Source organism: Pelophylax lessonae (genome assembly GCF_965119305.1).
Source record: "Pelophylax lessonae genome assembly, chromosome: 4".
Classification (NCBI taxonomy): Eukaryota; Metazoa; Chordata; class Amphibia; order Anura; family Ranidae; genus Pelophylax; species Pelophylax lessonae.
In genome coordinates this window covers 562,642,622-562,651,618 of record NC_138771.1, presented here as the reverse complement: position 1 = coordinate 562,651,618, position 8,997 = coordinate 562,642,622, and positions in this window count along the sequence as shown.

The following is an 8,997-nucleotide window of genomic DNA, read 5'->3' as shown; positions in this document are numbered from 1 at the left end:
CCCTCACGAGCAGGGCGTTGGGATGATACGCACGTTCTTATATGAGCAAGACCATCACACTTGGCCATTTTGTGATTTTATTTTGGAACTCTTACTGTTTATTTTGAAACACAACTGGTTTACTTTCAACGGGTCCCACTACCTCCAGGTGCAGGGCGTGACCATGGGCACTTGTTGTGCCCCGGCCTACGCCAACCTGTACCTGGGGGGGTGGGAGCGACAAATCACATCAGATGAAAATTTATCCCATTTCTTTTCATCCGTGGCAATTTGGTTTCGTTATATAGAGGACATTTTTGCTGTCTGGACAGGTTCAAAATCAATGCTAGATGAGTTTATTGCCCAACTAAATATAAACGACTTCAATTTGAAGCTAACATCTACCATCAGTGACTCGAGTGGTAATTTCCTTGACTTAACGGTACTCAAACATGTGGATGGACACCTGACGACTAACCTATACAGAAAGGAGACGTCAGGGAATGTAATATTACACGTGTCTAGCGCCCACCCAGGGGCGCTTATACGTAGTATTCCATACGCCCAATACATACGCCTACGGTGTAATTGTACATCTGATAGCGATTTCAAAATACAGGCTAACCATTTACGAGAACGCCTAATGGCTCGTGGATACAGTAAGCGTTTGTTGAGAACAGCTTTCAACAAAGCGTTTTCTCAAAATAGAAACAGCCTCATCTTTAGAGCCAAACCTCCAAGCACGCAACCGACAGTTAAACTAATAACCAAATACTCCGCTCATGAAAAAGTATTGAGAGATATTCTTGAACGGAACTGGCATCTTCTCCGTGATGATCCGGTTATAAACAAATATGTTGGCAAACACATGACTTGTAAAATAATTCCGTATAGTGGAATTGTTTATTGTGTTTTCCTGGAAGGGGTTTCTCATAGATAGAGATGGCTAAAAATGTGTAAAAGATCCAGCATTAGTAAGTACGCTAATAAAACAGAAGACCCTTTAAATATACAAATTAGAGGCATCCTCCTTACTAATATATACATCCACAGTACTCTGCACTTTCACTTGCAAAGTTGTATAAAATCATCAGCATCCCTAAGTGAGGTAGAGATTGCACTGTGAATTGAGGATTTTAATTTACAGGATTTTATTGCTTTGGAAACACTTATGTCACTACAGAATGAAAGTGGGCCTATAGATATGTATAGTGATTTAGATAGTTTGCCCCTATATAACATAGATGGACAATTTACCAAAGTGCCAGTGCTGTCAAATGGAGTAAGTCATATGCCATTCCTTGACCTTGAATTTTCTTATCTCCTGCCAACTCAAAGGTGTGCCAGCAGAGCAAAGGAAAGGGGAGTATGTGCTGCTCATAAGAAGGACCTTTAAGCAAACCTGTTGATTTGTCCTGCATGAGCAAAGCACAGTTTTAATTTACAGTATTGGAACCAGTAACTTGAACTAATCATTTAGTAATATTTACAGTTATAAAAATGTTTATTAGCAGAAAATCAGAGCAAAGATGAAAGATATAATGCAAGAGCTATATAAAGCTTATGTGCATTTGGAATTATTTAAAGGGTTACATGTTTACAGCATGTTAATGCAATTAAACCTAAAAGCAACTGCAGATTAATGGAAAAATGCTATTTTGGGAATTGGGTAATGGGCCCAATAGTTATGAAAACAATTTAATGAATTGATAATCAAACTTCACCACAATTTACAATCCCTAAAGAAAAAAATATACACAGTCAAAGAGGTAATAAATTCAGTGAGTGCCTGTTATCACTATTATATCAGAAAACGTGGAATTGTATGTTCAAAAATTAGGCTTAAGAATATATCCACTCTCATTGTGGTATGTAGATACAAGTTTAGCCTAATAAATATTTACCTAACATGTTTGACAGATACTAAATGTATGTTTTTCTGATACCTTTAAAATTATTTTCAAATGTCCAAATCATTCTAAAAGTTATATTTTAACGTGATTTGGAAATGTTTATTTTTGCAAATGTGCAGCATTTGTTTTCTTGAAGTTTAAAAACTGTTTGTAGATGAGCTGAGTTTGCTTTAAGTTGGAGGTGGTGTAATGGCATTATCAAGGAAGGCAAAATGGAAACAAACTTCCTTTAAAAAAAGGAAAAATAATAAGGGGCAGGGGTTGTCTCAATTTCCCTTAAATCTGTGGGACATTTCAAAAAGTTAACAAATATACTGTAGTTGGAAAATAAAGGGTAACTATTTATATTAGATCAAGGGGGAAATCCTGCGCTAGATGAAAATATGTATGAGGAATCGTGAATAATGTATAGCAGCTAGAACACTGGACCTATAGAAATCCAACAAGTATAATATATCAAATAGTGCAGCGCTAAATAATAACAATAATGACTATGTTTCCAAAAAAAACATATGTGAAGTGAAATCACACAAAATCAACATAAACGTCCATGAAAATCATGAATCCCCAAAACATGGATCTGGAGTGGAGAGCAGAAAGTCCAAAAAGGAGGTGAGGTCCCAAGGTATGGTGAGCAGAAGGAAAACACCCATTATGAATGGATAAAGGTGGCTGCTTACCAAAAAGTAAGTTGAGAAGTTACTGGAAATGACCCTTGTCCATTATCTGTGGAAGAAAGAGTCCATCCTGAGTGGTTCTGTCTCAAGCTTGACTGACCTGTCCATTAAGTTGGGGGTCCAGTGTTTTTGGTAAGCAGTCACCTTTATCCATTCATCACGGGTGTTTTCCTTCTGCTCACCATACCTTGGGACCTCACCTCCTTTTTGGACTTTCTGCTCTCCACTCCAGATCCACGTTTTGGGGATTCATGATTCTCATGGACGTTTATGTTGATTTTGTGTGATTTCACTTCACATATGTTTTTTTTGGAAACATAGTCATTATTGTTATTATTTAGTGCTGCACTATTTGATAAATTATAACTATTTATATTGCTTCAGATTTAAATATATATATATATATATATATATATATATATATATATATATATATATATATATATATATATACATATACAGTGTATACACTATATTGTCAAAAATATTGGGACGCATCCCAGTTTTAGTCCGTAGGGTTCAATATTGAGTTGGCCCACCCTATAATAGCTTAAACTCTTCTGGGAAGGCTGTCCACAAGGTTTAGGAGTGTGTCTGTGGGAAGGTTTAAATAATAAAAATATAAAGTACAACGCCAGCAAATATTAAACACAAATGTTGAATATTCCAGTTTGATGGAAAGTCCCACAAATGCAGATAATAAAACTCAAAAGCTGAAAGCCAAGAAGTCCAACACCAGAGGATGGGATCAATGAAGATGGAAAGAATCATCACGTGCACCAGATAAAGGGGGTGTCTGCTTACCGGAACAAAATGACCACAGATTAAGGTGGGTCAAATGGAGCATATAATCAAAGGTTTCCAAAAGAATTCCCCTGGGATAGGCAGATCTCAAGTATTCACTCAGTAATCGGTGCAGAGAGTGATTCAAAAATCCCAATCAAAAGTCAACCTTTTTGTACCGTATACCTCAAAATAAGGAGGGAAACTCCAATGGCATAGTACACTTCTTTAATGAATAGTAAAGGAAAAGATAAAATGGCAACTCACATATCCACCCATATGAATGCGCACTCAAGTTCCTCCACCCAAAACTCGCTCATTCATATCTTTATGGAACTTGCTTCGTGCACTGATCCAAATAATTTGGTGGAGGGGTAATTATGGTGTGAGGTTGTTTTTCAGGGGTCGGGACTTGCCCTCTAGTTCCAGTAAAGGGAGCTCTTAAGGTGTCAGCATACCAAGACATTTTGGACAATTTCATGGTCCCAACTTTATGGGAACAGTTTGGGGATGGCCCCTTCCTGTTCCAACATGACTGCACACCAGTGCACAAAGCAAGGTCCATAAAGACATGGGAGAGTGAGTTTTTGGGTGGAGGAACTTGACTGGCCTGCACAGAGTCCTGACTTCAACTCGAAAGAATATCATTGGGATGAATTAGAGCAGAGACTGCGAGGCCAGGCTTTCTCGTCCAACATCAGTGCCTGACCTCACCAATGCGCTTCTGGAAGAATGATCAAACATTCCCATAGACACGCTCCTAAACCTTGTAGACAGCCTTCACAGAAGGGTTGAAGCTGTTATAGCTGCAAAGGGTGGGCCAACTCAATATTGAACCCTAGGGATTAAGACCCCGATACTATTAAATTTCATGTGCGTGTAAGGGCAGGTGTCCCAATACTTTTGATATTATAGTGTATTTATCTAGAAAAATGGTGACGTGTTCAATACCTATTTTACCCAATATATATACATAGATATATATATTTATATATATATATATATATATATATATATATATATATATATATATATATATATATATATATATATATATATATATATATATTGATAGATAGATATATATATACACAACAACTTCCACAATGGATTTTAAATATAAAAGTTTCACAATATAACATTTGTATGTTTTGATTAGAATAATACAGTGGCCAACTAAATTTGAGTTTTTTTCTTTTTTTTAATAGATGTCACCTTGCTATGAGCATCTTTTTGTAAAGTCGTTCAGCGGAGGGGTATTCTTGCTTACATTAGTACAAGAGGTACTTATCACATTTAAAAACAATCTCTGCCCTAATTGATCATTTGTTTATTAGAAAATATGAGTGTCATTATAACTTTTTTTAAGTTGGAGTGGTAGTATACGCATTGTCAGGTGAAAAGTTAATTTTTGGATTGACCTTATTTTTGGCAGTGATTTTCATACTAAATCACTATAGTTGGGAAATGTTTCCATCTACTGTATGCACAGCCTATCGAAGGTGGATGTTAGTTAACCACTTCCTGGCAACGCTATAGCCAAAAGACGGCTACAGCATGGCCATCCATGGACGTCCTCCCAAAATCACCCCCACCCTTGTGCGCCTGTTGGGGTATACGACCGGTGGGCTCTGTGATCGCTGTGTCCTTCAGACACAGCTAATCACAGATCAGGGTAAAGGACCAATCACAGCAGCACTTTACTATGTGATCAGCTGGATCCAATCATAGCTGATCACATTCAAGCGCACTTGCCGGTTATCTGCATTCCTTTTCTCATGTGCCACAGCATGAGTACAGCCGGTAACCATCAGTGCTGCCCATCAGTGCTGCCTATCAGTGCCCATCAGTGCTGCCTATCAGTGCTCATCAGTGCTGCCTATCAGTGCCCATCAGTACTTCCTATTAGTGCCCATCAGTGCCGCCTCATCAGTGCCCATCAGTGCAGCCTCATCAGCACACATCAGTGAAGGAGAAAAATTACATATTGGCAAAATTTTATAACAGAAACTAAGACATTTTTTTTTTCCCAAAATTTTCAGCTCTGTTTTCATTTGTTTAGCAAAAGATAAAAAAAAACCCTGTGGTAATTAAATACCACCAAAAGAAATCTCTATCTGTGTGAAAAAAAATTAATTTGGGGTAAAGTGTTGTATGACCACGCAATTGTCATTCAAAGTGCGAAAGCGCTAAAAGCTAAAAAATGCCCTGGGTAGGAAGAGGGTGAAAGTGTCCAGTCCTGAAGTGATTAAAGTGTTAATAAACTCATAACCAAAAATGTTATATATTGCAGAAAAGCTAATGATTGTAAGCACCCCTGTCAGTGGTAAATGGTTCTTTCGAAAAAAAATAACAGACTTACTGGCTGGATTGCCAAGTGAAAATAGAGGAAAGAAAGCCTCAAAAAGCAAAGGAAAGCAGCCATCGCATTTAAGAAATGATCAGTTGCAATTTAATAAATGTTTTCTTCTGAATTTACTGCTTTAATTCTGTATAATTACATAAACAATTATGTACTATAAACAGCATATTCACTAATGTCACAGACCTGTGATTTTTTTCCTGATTTGTCTATATTTCAGCTATCAATATTTTTGTTCAGTTTCTGGTACAGAAAAAATGAGCTTCAAATAACATGTAGCTGTATGTGAAAATATTGTGTAGGTAGAGATAAATCAATAAAGATAGCAGTACATGGAAATTTGAAAATACAGGGAAGTCTAGAAAAGCAGAGGAACGTAAAGAGGAGTGTCATGGCGTTAATGAAATGGTAGTGAATAGGGTTGAGCGGACACCTAGATGTCCGTGTTCGACGGGTTCGGCCGAACTTTAAAAAAAAGTCCGGGTCTGTGTCCCGGACTTTTACCGAACTTTTCCCGGACACCGAACCCCATTGAAGTCAATGGGGACCCGAACTTTAAGGCACTAAAATGGCTCTAAAACACCAAAGGAAAGGGCTAGAGTGCTGCAAATGGCAGCAAAACGTAATTAAGAGCATGGCAAGTGCTCTGCAAACAAATGTGGATAGGGAAATAACTTAAAACAACAAAAAAAAACAGAAAAATAAAACAATGTTCTTCTTCATCTCTGAAGGACGAGGCCCATATGGAGTAGGAGGGAGGTTGAGGTGGTGGTGGATGTGGCGGTGACATAGGCGTGCGCACAGGGTGTGCTGGGTGTGCCTGGGCACACCCTAATCACCTAGGGCACATAGCATTGCCAGTGAGGAGATGGGAAAGATCTCCCTGGGACCTGCTCTGCTCTATTTCTCCTTGCCTACAGGTACATGGCCCCGATACATTACTCTCCCTGCTGGCAAACACATGCATGTGTATTTCAACTTTGGGGTGCACACCTTAATGCAATAGGCTGCGCACACCTATGGGCGGTGTAGGTGGAAGCGGCGGTGGAGGAGGACCAGGGCCGGATTAACAGCATCATGGGCTTGGTGCTGAGGATTTTGAAGGGCCTTAAGGGCCGTGCCTTGCCATGCACCCAGAGGAGGAAGGGTGCAGCCATGCATGCCTAATTCAACATGGGATGCTGTCTCTGAAGCCCATAAACACATCCATGCATCGCCAACTGTCCCTCCTTGTCCGGCCTTCACGCTGTGTGGGGAGGTTCTGAGGGTGCTGCCTGGGGAAGCGAGCATAGAAGCCAGACTTCTGTGTTTACAAGTGACAGAAGAGCGGTAACAGTGAATATGGCCAACCCGGGGCCTATATAAAAGGTAGGGGCCTGGAGCTGCAGCTCCAATAGCCCCTACATTAATCTGGCCCTGAGGAGGAGGACGAGGTAGCCAACACTGCTTCTTTTCAAAAATTTTAAATGAGGGTACACCCCAAAAGAGTGAGAAAGAGCAAAAATGGAACAATGGGTGGGTAAGGTCGGTATCCATTGCTATTCTGCATAAGGTACGGAAAAGTCCCGTGGGATCCATGCCTGGTTCATTTTAATGAACGTGAGCTTGTCCACATTGTCTCTGGACAGACGGCTGCGCTTGTCTGTTATAACGCCCCCAGCCGTGCTAAATACCCGTTCAGATAATACACTGGCTGCAGGGCACGCCAGCACCTCCAAGGCGTAAAGGGCAAGCTCAGGCCATGTGCCCAATTTGGAGACCCAGAAGTTGAAGGGGGCAGACCCGTCATTCACTACATGTAGGCGTGTGCACACATACTGCTCCACCATGTTGGTAAAATGCTGCCTCCTGCTAAGACGTTCCATCTGAGCTGCTGGTGCTGCTGTTTGTTGTGGCGTGCTGACAAAGCTTTTCCACATTTCGGCCATGCTAACCCTGCCTTCTGAGGTGCTGGCGGTGCCCTGGTTGCGTTGGCGACCTCCTCCTCCTCCTCCTCTGCCTTGTGCTTCCACTGTGGCCCCGCTGTCAGATGGGAATGCCAGCAGCATGGCGTCTACCAGCGTGCGCTTGTACTCGCGCATCTTGCGATCGCGCTCCAGTGAGTGAATTAAGGACGGTACGTTGTCCTTGTAACGGGGATCCAGCAGCGTGGCCACCCAGTAATCAGCACAAGTTAGAATGTGGGCAACTCGGCGGTCGTTGTGGAGACACTGCAGCATGTAATCGCTCATGTGTGCCAGGCTGCCCAGAGGCGACGAAAGGCTGTCCTCTGTGGGAGGTGTATCGTCCGTGTCCTCTGTATCCCCCCAGCCACGCACCAGTGATGGCCATGAGCTGGCCTGGGTGCCACCCTGCTGTGAACATGGTTCCATCTCCTCCTCCAGCTCCTCCTCCTCCTCATCCTCCTCATCCTCCAGAACTGTGCCCCTGCTGGACAATTGTGTCCCTGGCGTTTGTGTGTGCAGGAACCCACCCTCGGAGCCCCTTGCGAATGACTGCCCTGAAAGCCTTTGAAATGTTACCTCTTCATCCTCCTCCTCCTCCTCCTCATCCTGTGCCACATCCTCTTCCATCATCGCCCAAATTGTTTTTTCAAGGAGGCATAGAAGTGGGATAGTTAAGCTGAGAATGGCGTCATTGCCACTGGCCATGTTGGTGGAGTACCCAAAACAGCGCAACAAGGCACAATATATGCAAATGTCAAATATGCAAACTATGCCGCAATTTAATGTTTTTTACACCAAAAGGGTGTGTATTGAATAGCGGAATAGGATAAAAAACTGTGTATCTCACACGTACAAACACAGACTAGGCCCGATTAAATTTTTTCCTACCCTAAAGGGAGGATGAGGAAGAGGAGTATGGAACATGCAGCACCCTCAAATCTTCAGAAGTATGAGATGAACCCCAAAAACTTGGAAAGGTGGATCTCTCTCACACGTACCAACACAGACTATCCCCCAATTTAACTGATCCCCAAAGGTTTTTGATTAAATAGCGGAATAGAAAATATGATCCAAAAAAAGTGTATGTATATCACACGTACACAACCACACTAGGCCCCAATTACTATTGTTTGTACCCCTAAAAGGCTAGATGAGGAGTAGGGGGGGTATGGAACAGGCAGCACCCTCAAACCTTCAGAAGTATGAGATGAACCCCAACAACTTGGAAAGGTGGATCTCTCTCACACGTACCAACACAGACTATCCCCCAATTTAACTGATCCCCAAAGGTTTTTGATTAAATAGCGGAATAGAAAATATGATCCAAAAAAAGTGTA